General features: G+C 41.6%; 1 pseudogene; it reads right to left on the bottom strand.

Annotated features, from left to right (window-relative positions):
- Positions 1-1472: 1472 nt before the first annotated feature.
- LOC124712694 lies at positions 1473-1590 on the bottom strand (annotated as a pseudogene).
- Between the last annotated feature and the right edge of the window lie 17166 nt (positions 1591-18756).

The raw sequence follows: 18756 nt of genomic DNA, 5'->3' as shown, positions 1-18756 counted from the left end.
TCCAAGTGTCCGGACCGTTCGCCGGATAGTCACGTTATTTAAGGAAACAGGAAGTATTCAGCCACATGTGAAACGTCAACCAGGACCTGCAACAAATGAAGATGCCCAAGTAGGTGTTTTAGCTGCTGTCTTGGCTAATCCATACATCAGTAGCAGACAAATTGTGCGAGAATCGGGAATCTCAAAAACGTCGGTGTTGAGAATGCTACATCAACGTCGATTGCACCCGTACCATATTTCCATGCTCCAGGAATTGCATGTCGACGACTTTGAACGTCGTGTAGAGTTCTGCCACTGGGCACAAGAGAAATTATGGAACGACGACAGATTTTCTGCACGCGTTCTATTTAGCGACGAAGCGTCATTCACCAACAGCGTTAACGTAAAGCGCCAAAATATGCACTATTGGGCAACGGAAATCCACGATGGCTGTGACAAGTGGAACATCAGCGACCTTGGCGGGTTAATGTATGGTGCGGCATTATGGGAGGAAGGATAATTGGCCCCCATTTTATCGATGGCAATCTAAATGGTGCAATGTATGCTGATTTCCTACGTAATGTTCTACCGATGTTACTACAAGATGTTTCACTGCATGACAGAATGGCGATGTACTTCCAACACGATGGATGTCCACGCGTGCGGTTGTAGCGGCATTGAATAGCATATTTCATGACAGGTGGATTGGTCGTCGAAGCTCCATACTATGGCCCGCACGTTCACCGGATCTGACGTCCCCGGATTTCTTTCTGTGGGGAAAGTTGAAAGATATTTGCTGTCGTGATCCACCGACAACGCCTGACAACATGCATCAGCGCTTTGTCAATGCATGTGCGAACATTACGGAAAGCGAACTACTCGCTGTTGATAGGAATGTCGCTACACGTATTGCCAAATGCCAAATGCACTGAGGTTGACGGACATCATTTTGAGCATTTATTGCATTAATGTGGTATTTACAGGTAATCACGCTGTAACAGCATACGTTCTCAGAAATGATAAGTTCGCGAAGGTACATGTATCACATTGGAACAACCGTTCTTTACCTACTACACCAATATGTAATAAAAAATGGGGGTCCTATAAAAAAAAACGCAGTTGATATCCGTTTGACCTATGGCAGCGCCATCTAGCGGGCTAGCCATTGGGCCATCTGGTTTCCTCCTTCAAGCTAGACAAGTTTCGTTCTTTGTAGTTTTTTCGTTTGACGCTTATTTCGTGAGATATTTGGCCCGGTTACGATCAATGGCCCACGCTGTATATAAGGTGTACTCACTCCGTCTTCAGGCCACGAGTGGCCTACCGGAACCATCAGACCGCCGTGCCATCCTCAGTGGAGGATGCGGATAGGAGGGGCGTGGGGTCAGCACATCGCTCTCCTGGTCGTAAGACGGTATTCTTGACCGAAGCCGCTACTATTCGGTCGAGTAGCACCTCAATTGGCATCACGAGGCTGAGTGCATCCCGAAAAATGGCAACAGCGCATGGCGGCCTGGATGGTCACCCATTTAAGTGCCGATCACGCCCGACAGCGCTTAACTTCGGTGATCTCACGGGAACCGGTGTATCCACTGCGGCAAGGCCGTTGCCTGTATATAAGGTGTACATTAATAAAACCGACAACCTGCATGGGCTGGCCGAAGTGGCCGTGCGGTTAAAGGCTCTGCAGTCTGGAACCGCAAGACCGCTACGGTCGCAGGTTCGAATCCTGCCTCGGGCATGGATGTTTGTGATGTCCTTAGGTTAGTTAGGTTTAACTAGTTCTAAGTTCTAGGGGACTAATGACCTCAGCAGTTGAGTCCCATAGTGCTCAGAGGCATTTGAACCATTTTGAACCTGCAGGGACGGATTCCCGGGTGGAAATGGGGAAAAAAGGTCCTATCAGCATGTGTCGGAAATGTATCGTTGATGCGGTAGAAGGCGCTGACGATTGAAAGTTCCTCTGACCACGTGCCGTGAGTTCCTTCCGTGTTGCAGGCTGCGTGATTGACGCAGCGTTCTGTAAGCACCAGAATGGTCCGGTATTCATGTCGGGATCAACAAGATATTATGTTTCTGTACGGCCAAGCAGATGGAAACGGTCGAGAGACAGCACTGCTATAGCAAAACGAGTACCCTCACAGACACCAACCACATCGCACGACATTTCAAGCCCGTTTTGGGCGTTTGTGTGATCATTGTTCATTTCAGACAGACCAATGTGCACCGAGGCGGCGGACTGTGCGTACATCAGAAATGGAGGATTCGGTTGTACAGGATACTGAGAAAAATCCTAGTACAAGCTCCAGACAAGAGGCCAGCCAACATGCTGTAAGCCAAAGTACGATTACAAGTTTCTTGCATGACAACCGCTATTATCCTCATCACCTGCAAGGATTGTCGGTAGCGGATTTCCCTCTACAGGACGGTCTTTTGTCGATGGTTTTTGCACCATACCATTACAATTATGAAATATCTGCCATCAGTGCTCTTAACCGACGAAGCAGCCATTACGAAAACTGACGCCATCAATCTGCATAATCATCATTTGTGGATTACAGACAATCACGGGGGAAAGATTGAGGCGTCTCATCGGCATCGGTCCAACATCAGTGTGTGGGCAGCGATTCTTGGCGAGCACGTGCTTGGACTATTTACAATTCCACAACACTTCGACGGAGGAACGCACTTGGACTTCCTGTGGAATACTTTACCTCGGCTGCCTCAGAATGTGCCTTCCTCAATGTGACAGGTATTTAGTTTCTACATGACGGAGCACCATCCCACTTCCGCATTACAGTTCGCCGACATCTAATATCTTCCACAGACGTTGGACAGGAAACGGAGGTCCTGTAGCGTGGTCTGTTAGATCACCGGACTTAAACCCTTAGATTTTTACCTTTGGGGTCATTAGAAAAGCGTTGTGTATGCTGACCCTGTTCCTGATGCGTTGATCCTTCAACAGCTTGTTGACCAAGCCTCTGACACTGTTCGGAGAGTGGCCGGAACGTGCGAAGAGAGTGCGACGTGTGAAAGCGTGCACTGCCTCCCATAGAGGCCACTTTGAACATGTTGTGACGTTGATGTGATGCGGCTCTGTACTGTGTTCCGGGAGGATTTGTTGTTGTTGCACACGCACCGTCCATTCACGGACCCATGTTCATACCACCTTTTTTTTCTTCCATTTCCAGTCAGAAATCCGTCCCCTGCAGTTTGTCGGTTTTATTAATGTTCACCCTGTGTTCGTCCTAACTGAAGACATTGAAATATATTCGAAAACTACACATCGGATCAAGAAAGTTACAATTGCAATTTGTTTGTCTCTGAGGGGGACATCCAACGATACCACATTAGAACTCCCTCACCACTCTCCGTTCGTGGGTTGCCGAGGGCAATTTCGAAATCTTATTTTAATGCAGATTACGATTCTTTGGCAAAATCTGCATACGTTTTGTATGAAGCATTTCCTTCGTTTCCCCACAGATGGCGCTGTAATCAGAGGAATAGAAATTGATGCACAATTGTAATGTATGAGATGCTACTCAATAGTCCTTGAATATCCAATGGCACACGGGACCCAACCTAGACGCTTCTAGGGTAGGACGGGTCAGTATTTCATAACTTCTAATTGGAAACACCATTCACAACACTGTATTCGTCCAACATGTCGAAAAGAGGTCTACTCGACGCGCCCCGTGTTCAAACGTAGTACCCCCGACTTCAGTACACTAATTCATCCGCTTTTCCAATGACCGTACACAGTATAGAAGTGTTGTTGTTGTTGTGGTCTTCAGTCCTGATACTGGCTTGATGCAGCTCTCCATGCTACTCTATCCTGTGCAAGCTTCTTCATCTCCCAATACGCACTGCAGCCTACATCCTTCTGAATATGTTTAGTGTATTCATCTCTTGGTCTCCCTCTACGATTTTTACCCTCCACGCTGCCCTCCAATACTAAATTGGTGATCCCTTGATGCCTCAGAACATGTCTTACCAACCGATCCCTTCTTCTTGTCGAGTTGTGCCACAAACTCCTCTTCTCCCCAATCCTATTCAATACTTCCTCATTAGTTACATGGTCTACCCATCTAATCTTCAGCATTCTTCTGTAGCACCACATTTCAAAGGCTTCTATTCTCTTCTTGTCTAAACTATTTATCGTCCATGTTTCACTTCCATACATGGCTACACTCCATACAAAAACTTACAGAAACGACTTCCTGACATTTAAATCTATACTCGATGTTAACAAATTTCTCTTCTTCAGAAACGCTTTCCTTGCCATTTTATATCCTCTCTACTTCGACCATCATCAGTTACTTTGCTCCCCAAATAGCAAAACTCCTTTACTACTTTAAGTGTCTCATTTCCTAATCTAATTCCCTCAGCATCACCCGACTTAATTAGACTACATTCCATTATCCTTGTTTTGCTTTTGTTGATGTTCATTTTATATCCTCCTTTCAAGACACTGTCCATTCCATTCAACTGCTCTTCCAGGTCCTTTGCTGTCTCTGACAGAATTGCAATGTCATCGACGAACCTCAAAGTTTTTATTTTTTCTCCATGGATTTTAATACCTACTCCGAATTTTTCTTTTGTTTTCTTTACTGCTTGCTCAATATACAGATGGAATAACATCGGGGAGAGGCTACAACCCTGTCTCACTCCCTTCCCAACCGCTGCTTCCCTTTCATGTCCCTCGACTCTTACAACTGCCATCTGGTTTCTGTACAAATTGTAAATAGCCTTTCGCTCCCTGTATTTTACCCCTGCCACCTTCAGAATTTGAAATAGATGATTTCAGTCAACATTGTCAAAAGCTTTCTCCAAGTCTACAAATGCTAGAAACGTAGGTTTGCCTTTTGTTAATCTAGCTTCTAAGATAAGTCGTAGGGTCAGTATTGCCTCACGTGTTCCCATATTTCTACGGAATCCAAACTGGTCTTCCCCGAGGTCGGCTTCTACCAGTTTTTCCATTCGTCTGTACAGAATTCGCGTTAGTATTTTGCAGCCGTGACTTATTAAACTGACAGTTCGGTAATTTTCACATCTCTCAACACCTGCTTTCTTTGGGATTGGAATTATTATACTGTTCTTGAAGTCTGAGGGTATTTCGCCTGTCTCGTACATTTTGCTCACCAGATGGTAGAGTTTTATCAGGACTGGCTCTCCCAAGGCTGTCAGTAGTTCTAATGGAATGTTGTCTACTCCCGGGGCCTTGTTTCGACTCAGGTCTTTCAGTGCTCTGTCAAATTCTTCACGCAGTATCGTGTCGCCCATTTCATCTTCATCTACATCCTCTTCCATTTCCATAGAAGTGTATCTGCGGGAATGTCAGCAAAGGCGTTTCTGATGCGGTCTCCCATGTCTTTCCGGCCATTTGGCACTTGCTGGTACACCTTATCTTTTAAATAGCCACAAAAATAAATCCGGCGACCCAGTGCGCCAATTAATACGACCACTTCTGCCGATCCACCTACAAGTGCAAAGACGGTCTAATGCCTACCGTGCTTCAGTTGTGTAATGCGCTTGGCAGTCGTCATGCTGACACCAACTTCTACCTCAAGGCGCTCCGCCTGCAGTAATATCATTTACAGTATTAATTGAAACAATTAGAAATGTTATCCGAACTTAAGTTTTCGAAAGTCAAGGGCAACAGTCTGCGGTAGTACCGGTAGTTTAGATATTTGCATCCACTCAAAATGCAGTCGATAAAATAGGGACCATCAGTTTGTTCCCCATGGTGCCACACCGTACGTTAACCGACCAACTTCCTGTAACGAGTGAGGATTGTGTACACTTCAGTAATGCTACCATGATTTATAAATGTAGACTCATCGGAAAATAAAATCTCGTCAAAGAACATGGGGGTCATTTTCATTTGCAAATTTCTGTACAGGTTCCGGAACTTTCGGAACCAAGGTGATGCAAAACTTTTTTTGATGTGTGTGTATATATACGATTGGAACTCTGATTTTCAAAATTTCGCAGACAACGTGATTCCCTGAATGTTCGAAAGTTCTAAGTTCGATCCAGGGACTGAAAAGAGATTTCAACGTGAACTACGAGTCTGCAGCCAGATCAGATAAGTAAAGAACTTTATAATTATTGTGTCTCTCGAGGTGCTCAGTTTTAATTAATTTATCTGAAAACATGTTACACACGTGCGATTGTTTGGGGAAACTAGTGTCAATTTGTGCCTATTACTACTCCTTCGTGATGACTGGGTGTTGTGTGATGTCCTTAGGTTAGTTAGGTTTAAGTAGTTCTAAGTTCTAGGGGACTGATGACCATAGATGTTAAGTCCCATAGTGCTCAGAGCCATTTGAACCATTTTACTACTACTTGTCCAAACAGTTTACCTTGAGGAAATGGAATGTTTTAAAATAATTGAGTTTTTACAACAGCATTTTCAAAAATGTTAGCCTTATTTAACCTGTACCCGTAACCAGCATCAACTTCTCGAGTAGGATTTCTCATAGTTCCTGACGGTTCTACGTCTAAGGGTATTGCGGTCCTCCTTTGCTCTGAGGACACTGACCCGTCGATAGAGACAGACATGTGGAGAGAGACTTGCCACTCCTTCACGTGTGGCTCGATTGCATTTTTCGCAAGTTGCTTCCCTCCGGCACTTCAAAGAGGTTCCGCTGATAAGCTGAATTCACAGCAGCGTTTTTGTGCTGAGGAGTATGGCATGTGGGGTCCCAGCTAGCAGCTAATGAGTGTTTCAACTGGACATAAGTTCTTCATACACATCAGTTCCTCGAATACTTGCGCAGCACGCCTACACCGATGAACAGAAACGTTATGGCCAACTGTGGTGTCCCACTTTTGGAAAGCAGTTTTCGTAAATAGCTTTCGTAGAGTAGCGTTCACCTAGCGGCAGTGCATCAGAACCCACGGTTAAACGCCCGGCCATTACACCGCGATTTCTGTATGTCCGTTGGTAGTATTGGTACAATACTGCATCGTAATAAGTATCATCCATACCACGGTTCATTGCATCAAGAACTTCATGGCGCCGATTTGCTTAACTGGGTAGTGTTTTGTGAATGGGCTGCATTTGCAGTTTGTTTCTCCTGTAACACGTTCGCTTCGTTTCCTTTCGCCGGTCTCTACGCTGCCATCAGATGCAGAGGCGTTCACAATCTTGTTAATGAAAGGCAACAGCAAACCTCAACATTTCTCCTACCTTCGCCGCAAATCAGGATCATTTTCACTTTTTTCTTCTGTGGTTGCAACATTCATCGTCCACTTGGACGTCTGTTCTCCAAAGGATAGGTAGGTGTGCAGGCAATCAACACTGTACAAGTAGTGTTTCGAGCCGCTAGCTGTTCTACGTCTGCACGATATGTGAGCTCCGGTCGCTGAGTACTGCGTGTTGAGGTTTGTCGTGGTTCGTTACGCGGCCAGTTTGGCGAATCGAGTAGTCCCCTGTTCGATGTATCGGAGGAATACAACGTTGCGAATGGGGTTTCCAATTAGAAGTTGTGAAATACTGGCCTGTCCTAACCTCGCAATATGGAGGGTTGGGTAATTCCACGTGCCACTGGATATTTCAGGGCCATTGAGGAGCATGTCGTAAATTAAGATTGTGTAACCATTTATGTTCCTCCGATTACAGCACCGTCTGTGGCGAAACGAAGAAAATGCTTCAGACAAAACATATGTAGATTCTGCAGTGGAATCGTAATCTGCAATAAAAAAAGGGGGGTTCCCACTGAAGATTTCAAAGTCCCCCGCCACTGTCACCGGCTGGGGTGGCGGGTCCGGTGTGGTATCGTTGGATGACGCTCTCCGACACAAAAAAAAATTGGAATTAATAACGTTTTGTGATCCGATGTGTAGTTTTCGAGACATTTCACCATGGCTTACGGGTCAACCTAGCAGATAAAATCCAAACCAGTACATTTACAAAATAGGGAATGACACCAAATGAAAGGCGAAAACTAGACGAGAAAGTGCTTCTTAAAGACCATTCGGCAGATTCAGTAGTACTTAAGATATTAAAGATTTAATGCTTGAATATACCTGCTAATTCTAAATGTTAACAATTTGTAAACGCCTTCAACGATTTAAAAAAAAAATCAGCTGCCCACAGAACTACCCTTCGAAGCACAAATTAAGAATTTTTACCAATATAGTTATGACTGCGAAGTTAATTCGAAAGTTAAAAAACGTAAAATAAATTTCAAACCACTAAAGGTAGCGACAGTATGAGACAACCATAGCTATTTGTAAATGTGTAAGTTTCATTACGTTTAATAACTGATAACAGCAAACAAGAGTAAAAAAGTGTAAATGCAAATGACAAGAAAACATCGGCTCCCAGCAAAAATCTACCGTCAATACAAGAAAGCTGTGAAATTCTGGTTTTAGGTTCATGAGTAATGTGTCCAGTAGCAATTAGTTCAATGGAAATTTGTGATTTTGCAGCGACAATTCACGGTTATAAGAACCCACCAGGTGTAACCGTGTTACAGCGCAGCTTCCGGGAAGGGGAGGTTCCACGTCCCAGCTCAGTTAAACGATTCGCAAACATTTAGAAAACGTTTTCACACTTTCACATGTATAACACTACAGGCAGACATATGGGGTACACACATTCGGACAAGGGGAGTGAAGGGGATACCCGGCCACTATCATTAACAGTACCAAATATGATGATAACCCCGCCGACCCCGTGTAGGTACGGGGTAAAGGCAACAGAAGAAGAACAAGAACAAGAACAGGAACAAGTCAATAAAATAGCGGCGGCAATATTGGCTGGGAAAAGTTTACTTTGAGAGATCACCGAGGAAGGACGTTAATGACAAATGGTCATTCTATAACAATTCCATGTTTCACAGTACATTAAAAACAAACATGCCAATGAGGCGCATTTATTAAGACTTTCATACTATAAATGTCATAAAAAACTGTAGAAATTAGTTTAACACAGTCAACAAATATACTTGCAATAATCACTGCTAATTAAAAACTACTGAACAATTCTTGCGATCTTTATAACAAAAAGGTATTGAATGATAGCTCAGGACTCTAGTTACTATCGCTGAAAGTGACACATTGATACATACTTTATTCACTGAATTACTACGTTTTATATCTTTTTTTATGTAAATGTGTCAGATCATAGTATTCTCTACAGACACAGTAAATCAAAGCAGTATAGCAATTCTCAGGTCTATCCATACATGACGCTATTGCGTTCATCTCAGTTATTAACTGTTTCCGGAGATAACTAAAAGTTATGTTAGTCAGTATTAAAACCTTTTTAATTTAAAAATGAATGATCCGTAAGGTTTAGCTCCATAAACAGACTGAGCGTGAAAAGAGGCATCAGTTGAATAATCCAAACTTGTATCTCATAGGTTCTAACGTGTATTCTTTATTATTTATTATAAATGTGTATTCACTAGACTACATTAATTAATTATGTCTATGTTTTACGTGTACAACATCGTGTTTGGTCTCTACATAAGAGGGAGAAAATGTTGTTTACTTTCAATCATACATCTTATCTGTAATTTTATTAATATGTAAATTGTGGTCCAAATTATGGGAGCGAATGTTTCCTATTGGCGCGTGCGGTGAGGTCCTTGGACATTTTGGTTCGTGGAGTGGCTCTTGCGAGCAAGGTGGGATTTTCTGGGAGAAGCAAAGAGAGTATCAAGACTGAGAGAGGGGAAGACGGCGTGGATATCTGATACAGTGAACTTCGTGTCGAGACGTGTTACAGGAGAGAGTTGATATTACAAAGTAGTTACTTGGGTAAAGTGGTAGAATACGAGTGGCTAATAAGCGCGAATTCTTCGAAATTTGCTGGTACTTAGTAAAACTACGAGGCAAGTGGGACTTCGACTCAGTGAGTTCGTATGAACTTAAACTATAAGCGACCAACATACGATTTGCTTTAAGGAACTTTGACATAATTTACTTGCTGTTCGGGATTACTGTGCCTAGTTCAAAGCACAGGATTTCGTTATCTGGGAGTAGTAGGGATGCTTTATTGATTTCTGGAGAGTCTACCGTCATTCTGATTACGTAAATTTACGCAATATTAACTGCAATTGAATATACCGACTTGTATCTCTTAAACTGTTTTATTGTAGGACAACCATTTCTAGAAATTATTTCATCTGATCTTATTCTTAAAAAATCAGGTTCTCTAAGATCGCCTGTAAATCTTTTTATTGATTACCGTTGTCTACAAATCTGTGCTATCATAGGGTCTTATAACATATTAACAGAAATTCGTGATCTCTGCAGACTTAAAAGCCAGGTTGTGATGTGGCGTCACTTCACAATGAAAGGCAGAAAAATGACGCAACATCACTATCTGCCGTGTAAATCTGCAAAGATCATGAATTTCTGTTAACATGCTACAAGATCCGATGATGACAGCACAGATCTATCGAAACCGATAATCAGTTAAACGATTTAGAAGCGATCTTGGTGAACTTGATTTTTTAAGAATAATATAGCAATTTAGATCGCTCCCAAATGTTGACACACTGTGAAACGTGCATTTCATGTGATCGATTGAATATATTACATCTTGTGGTGTGGTCTACATCAATTTATTATCAGCAGATAATAATCTTCTATTGCCTTTTATTATTCTTCATATAATTTAGATTTGTATTTATTTAAAATTTTGATTAACTTGCCAGTGCTCCAGCTATCTGACCGGAGGATCATACAAAATCCGTAACTGCTATTTCAGCCATCTTAGCTAATGGGCATGAAAACAGACGCGCACGGTTCGACCACAAGGACATCGCCGAGTTCTTATTTTCTGAACAGAGTTGTGCATAGTCCAAATAACAATCGACCGCCAGTCTCTTGATTTTGCTACGTCGCAAACATGAGTTCTCGTCAGGGCATCTGGTAAGAAAATCTACCCACACTGTGTCATCAAAAGTATCCCCTGTCCGGGGCGTCTACATACACGTCTAAGGCCTGAGATCTTATTGACTCGAGCAGAATTGTCTTCAGTGATGAGTCCCGCTGATGACAGTGCCATTAAAACAGAGTTACTAAACACGGTTTTCCGAAACTCCTTCACCAAAGAAGACGTAGTAAATATTCCTGAATTCCAATCAAGAACAACTTCCAAGATGAGAAATATAGAAGTAGATATCGTCGGTGTAACAGAGCATCTTCAATCACTTAATAGGAGCAGAGCCTCCGGTCCAGATTGTATACCAATCAGGTTCCTCTCAGGGTATGCTGATAAAATAGCTCCATATTTAGCAATTATATACAACCACCCGCTCACAGAAAGATCCGTACCTAAAGACTGGAAAATTGCTCAAGTCACACCAATACCCAAAGAGGGAAGTAGGAGTAATCCGCTGAACGTCGATTTGGAGTAGGGTTTTAGAACATATACTGTATTCGAACATTATGAAGTACCTCGAAGAAAACGATTTATTGACATATAGTCAGCACGGATTCAGAAAATATCGTTCTTGTGAAACACAACTAGCTCTTTATACTCATGAAGTAATAAGTGCTATCGACAGGGGATGTCAAACTGATTCCATATTTTTAGGTTTCCAGAAGGCTTTCGACACCGTTCCTCACAAGCGTCTTCTAACCAAACTGCGTGTCTACGGAGTATCGCCTCAGTTGTGCGACTTGATTTGTGATTTCGTGTCAGAAATGCCAAAGTTCGTAGTAATAGACGGAAAGTCATCGAGTAAAACAGAAGTAATATCCGGCGTTCCCCAAGGAAGTGTTATAGGCCCTCTATTGTTCCTGATGTATATTAACGACATAGGAGACAAATTGAGTAGGCGTCTTAGATTGTTTGCAGATGATGCTGTCATTTACCATCTTGTAAACTCATCAGATGATCAAAACGACTTGGAAAATGATTTAGATCAGATATTTGTATGGGGCGAAAAGTGGCAGTTGACCCTGAATAAGGAAAAATGTGAAGTTATTCACACGAGTACTAAAAGAAATCAGCTAAATTTCGATTTCGCGTTAAGTAACACAAATCGGAGGGCTGTAAATTCAACTAAATACCTAGGGATTACAATTACAGATAACCTAAATTGGAACGATCCCATAGATAATATTGTGGGTAGAGCAAACCAATGACTGCGATTCATTGGCAGAACACTTAGAAGGTGCAACAGGTCTACGAAAGAGAGTGCTTACACTACGCTTGTCCACCCTATTCTGGAGTATTGCTGTACGGCGTGGGATCCGCATCATATGGGACTGACGGATGACATCGAAAAAGTACAAAGAAGGGCAGCTCGTTTTGTATTATCGCGAAATAGGGGAGATAGTGTCACAGACATGATACGTGAACTGGAGTGGCAATCATTAAAACAAAGGCGATTTTCGTTGCAACGGGATCTTCTCATCAAATTTCAATCGCCAGTTTTCTCCTCCGATTGCGAAAACATTCTGTTAGCACCCACCTACGTAGGGAGAAATTATGACCACGATGAAATAAGAGAAATCAGGGCTCGCACAGAAAAATTTAAGTGCTCGTTTTTCCCGCGTGCCGTTCGAGAGTGGAACGGTAGAGAGACAGCTTGAAGGTGGTTCATTGAACCCTCTGCCAGGCACTTCATTGTGAATAGCAGAGTAATCACGTAGATGTAGATGTAGAACTGTCCTCCGAGGGCCAGCGAAGACGAAGGGCATCCGACAACACTACGCAACTTATCAATCAACGCCAAGCCTAATAACTGCTTGTGTAAGGGCCAGAGGGGGACCAACGAGTTGTTGACTTGCTCAATTTGTGAGGTTCTTTCTCTTGAATAAATTATCAAATTTTTGTGCAAGTGCAATCGTTAGTTTGTCTATACATGAACATAGCTTCTACTGATTTCCGTCTCACTCGTATAATTCCTTCGTGGTTGTTGTTTTTTTTTTCTTTTGTCTTAGAGTGTGATTTGTTAGTTACTTGCATATTGTGTCACTCACATCAATGATTTTTTGTTTTAGAGTAAAAAGTAGTGCACCTACAAGACTCCCTTGGGGTACGCCCGAAGTCACCGTTATGTATGAAGACTTCTTTCCACTGAGAATGACGTGTAGTGTTTTGTTTGCTAGAAACTCTTCTGCCCAGTCACACAGTACGCTCTTGTTTTGTTTATTAGGTGGCACTGCGGAACACTGCCGAGAAAAAAAAGAAAAACAAGAGACGAAATACACAGCTCGTCAACAACAGCTAACGCCAACAGAATTACAAAGAGCAGTAATTAAAAGCGAAAGTGCGTGTCCGTTATGAGCTGACGAAACGCACCGCGTTGTTAACTGTTGGATTGTGTCATACGTGGTGACGACGTGACGCCGGACAGGAATGTCTCCAGCGCCATTAAGTGTAGGAAAATCACTGCTGCCACTGAACCATCACAAACATGGAGCAGAGTGACTTACGGATTGCGGAAAGGCTCTACTGCACAGGGGTAGGCAGTAAGAGGTTATTGCAGTCAGATAGCTGGCAAAGAGGGCAGCAGCAGGCATCTTTAATCCAAGAAACAAATACAGCATGTTTATAAATTGGCTATACAAAACTAAGCTTTAATTGCGAAGAGGATACATAACTTACAGAAATCTTTAATACAGCACTGAAAGCAGTATATCTTCAAGTCTTATCCCCACCAAACACTGCATTTTGAAAAAAAAAAATGTACATTGTTTTTAATGAAATCTTCTGCCGGATTCCACAAATGTTTCAAATTTTTTAGTTAAACTTGACACAAAATTTTAACCTTAATAGTAAATATGACTTTTCGCAGTGAATGTCATATTCAGTATTTACAGGTTCTGGACTGTGCTTACACATCAGTATCTCTTTAAAAACTACGTTGCGCGTAAAAGTCAACAACAATTTACAAATAAAATTTGTGTTTTAAATTTTTTTATGGGTGTTGTAGAGAACACACGTTCGTTCCCCCGCCCCTCTTTTGTAGTACACGTTACTGAAAGTGTGTTGATATTACAAAGCGTGTGGTAAAAGTTATTTTTAGCTCCTGGATTCTCTTTACACATCTGTATGTCTTTAAAAAGTATGTTGTTAATATAAGCCAGCAACAATTAACGAATTCCGATTTAAAATTTTTTACGGTGGGCGTAAAGTACTCCAAGTTGGTAATATATGTTACTCAAAATGAGTTGGTATGGTTAGGGTTAACGCACTGAAAACGCTATCGAGAGACATGGAGTTGAAACTATGCTTTCATTGGTCGCCCCAAATCATGTAAGATGAATTCTCGGGTAGGTCCTTTTAAAAGGCAGTACCGATTTCTTGCGCCATCTTGTCTATTCCGGGCTCTGTCTCTAACGGAACTATTGTCTATGGGTGGTCAAAATATAGTATTCTTAGTATTCTTTCCTTGCTCTTGTTACGGAGACATTCTTTGTTGGGGCGGCTGATAACACCTGAGAATTTGTAACATTTACAATAATTTTCTCCATCTGTGTAAACAGTTTATCAGATAGGGTGAACTGCGCTTAGGGCTGTTCACTGACAATAATGTAGCTATAGGAAAGTATCGCCTCGCGAAGACTTCACAGAAATACAGAAAATCATAGACAGTATTTTTGCTTGTACCGATCGGAACTCTCTTTCATTGCATAACAATGTCTCTAAATGAGAGGATGTATCTGAAAGAGAGACAGTTCAGTGTTAGTGACAACGTCCGGAGTATGTCAAATTGTTTGACGCATATACGCCCAGAATTTTTTTTAACACAGAGTTTTATAATTTTCACGTATTTCATTTATTAGTGACCACAGGCAACAACTGTAACAGTAATTTCCAGCTGTTAGTTCTGCAAGGATAGTTCTTTCAGGGCGTCGGTTGGTTCAAATGGCTCTGAGCACTATGAGACTTAACTTCAGAGGTCATCAGTCCCCTAGAACTTAGAACTACTTAAACCTAACCAACCTAAGGACATCACACACATCCATGCCCGAGGCAGGATTCGAACCTGCGACCGTAGCGGTCGCGCGGTTCCAGACTGTAGCGCCTAGAACCGCTCAGCCACACCGGCCGGCCAGGGCGTCGGCAATGACTCCATGTGCACTAGTACTGTAGAATGGGAATAATCAAAATAATACATATCTTACGCGAATAGATGTTTAATATTAGGAATTTGATAATCAGTCTTTATTGTTACGAGTTATGAGCTATAAAGCACTCATATTAGGTAGGTACGAAACATGAAACATAAAACATAATATCATCAAGCGTGAAACTCTGAAAAGCATTTTTCATCCCAATTTACATTACATTTGCGGCACATGTTGACAGTTTTATTTTTACAAAGCGCACATATTCTTCTGACCTCCCCAGTGAGAATAGTATCTTGACCTTGTGGGGCCGCAATAGTGTCGTTAACCACACAATGGGCATGTATAGGTTAAATAATTAAGGAGAATACTAAGAAACAGTATGAAACGGAACACGGGAAGTGGAGCCACTCCAAGCTCAGACTTGTATGATGACAAGCACAAAACTTTTACTGACATTTCTGTAAAGGGCTGGTCTTACTATTGGGAAAACATCGGGTACTGGACGTTTCGTTTAATACCGGTGAAATTAGACCCTTAAATTAAGACGTGTCGTGATGAAGATCGGTGACCTGCACGACATTCTTCTGAATGCAGACAATGTAAAAATTGTTATCCTGTGAAATATTTTGTGAAATGTTATGCTTCGCTCAACTTACACATGTAACATATGCGTTTACTGGCACTTCTAACACTTTCAAACTACCATGTTTATGGCACTCAGTCAGCAAATATTAAGTAGATTTTACTCTTCCGTACCGCGTAATTAATTATTCGTGTTGACATTATATTACTTGTTCGTTAATTCTGCTAAGAGAAAAAGTTAGTTACTAGCGCTGTCTGAACTAGTCTTCCTGTAAGCCTTGACGCATACTACTCGACCCCAATATTATTGCACTTGACTTCCAGTGGCCATTATCAGGACATGCTTTGACGTTACCGTAAGAAGTACAGTGGTGGCAGAGGAAAATACTACGCACTATGAATGATTTCAAGATAGTTGTGAGTACAGTATCAAGTAGGGCTGTTGAGAAAATATCGATATTTTTCGCAAACTGTATCGAGAGGTATAGGCGTTACCCTTTTCTCCGATGTATCGATATCGAAATGGCAATACGAGAGCCGATATTTTTTTTTTACAATCGTATCGACCAACTAGGGTCACGTTAACAACTTCAGTTCCTCTTCTTCCTTTGTTGTTATTTCCTATTTTCTCCCCATGAAGTCTCTTCCTTTCTTCTGTCCATGTTGTTCCTGATTTTTTATTTCTTCTGCTTTGAGAGCCTTCCAAATTTAGTATTTTCTTTTTAAAGCGATTTCTTTCTGCTATTTCTGATTCTTTGATGTTGTTTCTTTCAAGATCTTTTCTTACTTCTGTAATCCATGCTATTGTCGATTTCTTCTCCCAGAAATATAGGAGTATTTGTTTTGTTAGTCTATTTCCATCCATTCGGGAGAGATGTCCAAAAAGGTTAATCTTCGTTTGGCCATTACGTCAGATATTTTCTCTATATTTTTGTAGATCTCCTAATTACTTCTTATTTTCCAACCATCTGCAGTTTTCATTGCACACATTATTTTTCTAATAATCCTTCTTTCCAGTACCTCTAGTTTGTCCATCTTATAGTTCATCGTTAGGCATTCAGATCCATATGAACATTCTGGTCGTACCACTGTGGTGTAGTGTTTTAGTTTTGTTTTTATAGATATACATTTCTTGTTGTAAATATTTTTGGTCAAACCACATGCTTTTTCCATTTTGTTAATTCTTACATCTGTTGCAGATTTTTCTAGTTCATTCTGTTGTATAGTTTCTCCAAGATATTTAAATTTATTTACTCGCTCTATTCTACCTATTATTATTTTATATTATAGTTTTTGCAGTTTTCTATAAATATTTGAAGTTGTTCTTTTGAAACTACAGTGGACCATAATTTTAGTTTCACTGTGTGAAGGAGTCTTACTACTTTTTGAGTTTTCATTACGTCCAGTCTTTCTCTTTCACTGTACGAAGCAAGTATAGATGGCACAAAGTAGAATTCCGATTGCACTGGGGGAGGGGATGGAATAACAAGATATACGATGTGTAGAAACAGCACACTAACTGCGTTAAAAAGCAATTTTTAACCCAACCAGTGTGCTATTTCTTCACATTGGCATTCTTCAAAAACAGTTGCTTAAGCTGATGAACAAAAATCTAAATGAAAGATCGGTTTTTTCGGTGGGCGGAGACGTGCGAGTGCAAATGCTGACGTAATCGGCGCTCGGTGCTACCAACAGAAACTGTAACGTTTAAGTTCATCACACAGTTTTGACAATTTGCAGAAATGAAAAAACAGGGAAGTCAACATGAAATGTTCCAGACAAATCCGGTATGTGACGAAACCGAACGATGGACCCATCGGACACCCTCTATTGTGCCACTGCAGCATTTACTTAGTCATAGTAAGGGCCTTGCTGTTCGTGGCACTACTACGTCTGTACACCCCTGGTATAGAACAGAAGTAGTTCTGTCACATCAGATAGGAAAAATGCATTACGAATCGAAATGATGATCGACATTAAACCATATGTGGTTTACTAAGATGTGTCGCAAATATATTCGATCGAGTCTTGTCTACACGTGAAGGAATAATGCGTAAATCTACGCAATGTACGCAGTCGGGATTCGTATACGAGCGAGTAAACACCAAGGTACGGGACGGATACAAGATCATGGTAAAAAAAAAAGCTCATAGAAATCGCGTTAACACCGTTGGGGTAAAAAAGAAACTGTGACATTAAATGTAAATGGATTTGAGCTTAGGAGCAATACTCTATGCTTTTAAGTACAAACAGAGTATGTGTGGGACGTATTCATGAGAGTAATGGTGACACTACGTAATTTTAAAGGAAATTATTCCTCTGTGTAGCCGATTCGAACTAGAGATAGAACTATTTATAAGTGACCTGAATCCCGCAACTCAACTGCGCAATCGAGTGTGGAGAAGTCATATTGTAACCAGATAAGAAGGTGTAATGGTTAACTACGAAGAAATTAATCCAGAAAATACTACGTATGTGTAATGGTTACTGAGGCAGGGCTCACAACACATAATATGTAGCAGTCCTCCGCAACTGGCTAATGTAATGTTTCAGTACCCAGTACGGGAACTTCCCTACGGCAAAGCGCGATTACAGCACACTGCCGGCGAAGGTCGTCATCTTAAGTGACAGCGAGAGGTCTGTCGCGTGGGAAAAACCCATGATCCGCAGCGAATCATCGCCGACCAGTGCGAGGTTACGCGAACTGAGAACCAGCTGTGTTGTCAGACTTGGCTGGGAAGGCCAGTTGTCGATTTTATACGTGCATCCTCGCATTGAGTTGACAGGTTTTTCCAGTAATGAGAGAGAACTAGTTCTTTAGAAAGTTTCGTTTTTCCATAAATTGCTTCCTTGAAATTGTGACGTCTGTTAGCGAAGTTTCAGTGAATATTTCCCGTCGTGGTAAGATTGGCCAAATTCAGCATCAGTCACTTTTCTTGCACTTGTATTCTTAGTCGCCATAAAATCATTGAGGGACAACATTGTTCGAGGACTGTCTCCATATATAACGTGACTTTATTCCGAGTTACTGTACTGTTGCAGCCTAGAATCAGTTTTAAATAACTTAAACCACAAAAACTAAAAGCTAGAGACGGCTTTTCACAATTAGCCATACAAATACACGTGAACGAATTACTGCAAAAT

This window comes from Schistocerca piceifrons, chromosome 8, assembly GCF_021461385.2.
Source record: "Schistocerca piceifrons isolate TAMUIC-IGC-003096 chromosome 8, iqSchPice1.1, whole genome shotgun sequence".
Classification (NCBI taxonomy): domain Eukaryota; kingdom Metazoa; phylum Arthropoda; class Insecta; order Orthoptera; family Acrididae; genus Schistocerca; species Schistocerca piceifrons.
This window is presented reverse-complemented; position numbering and strand designations above follow the sequence as displayed.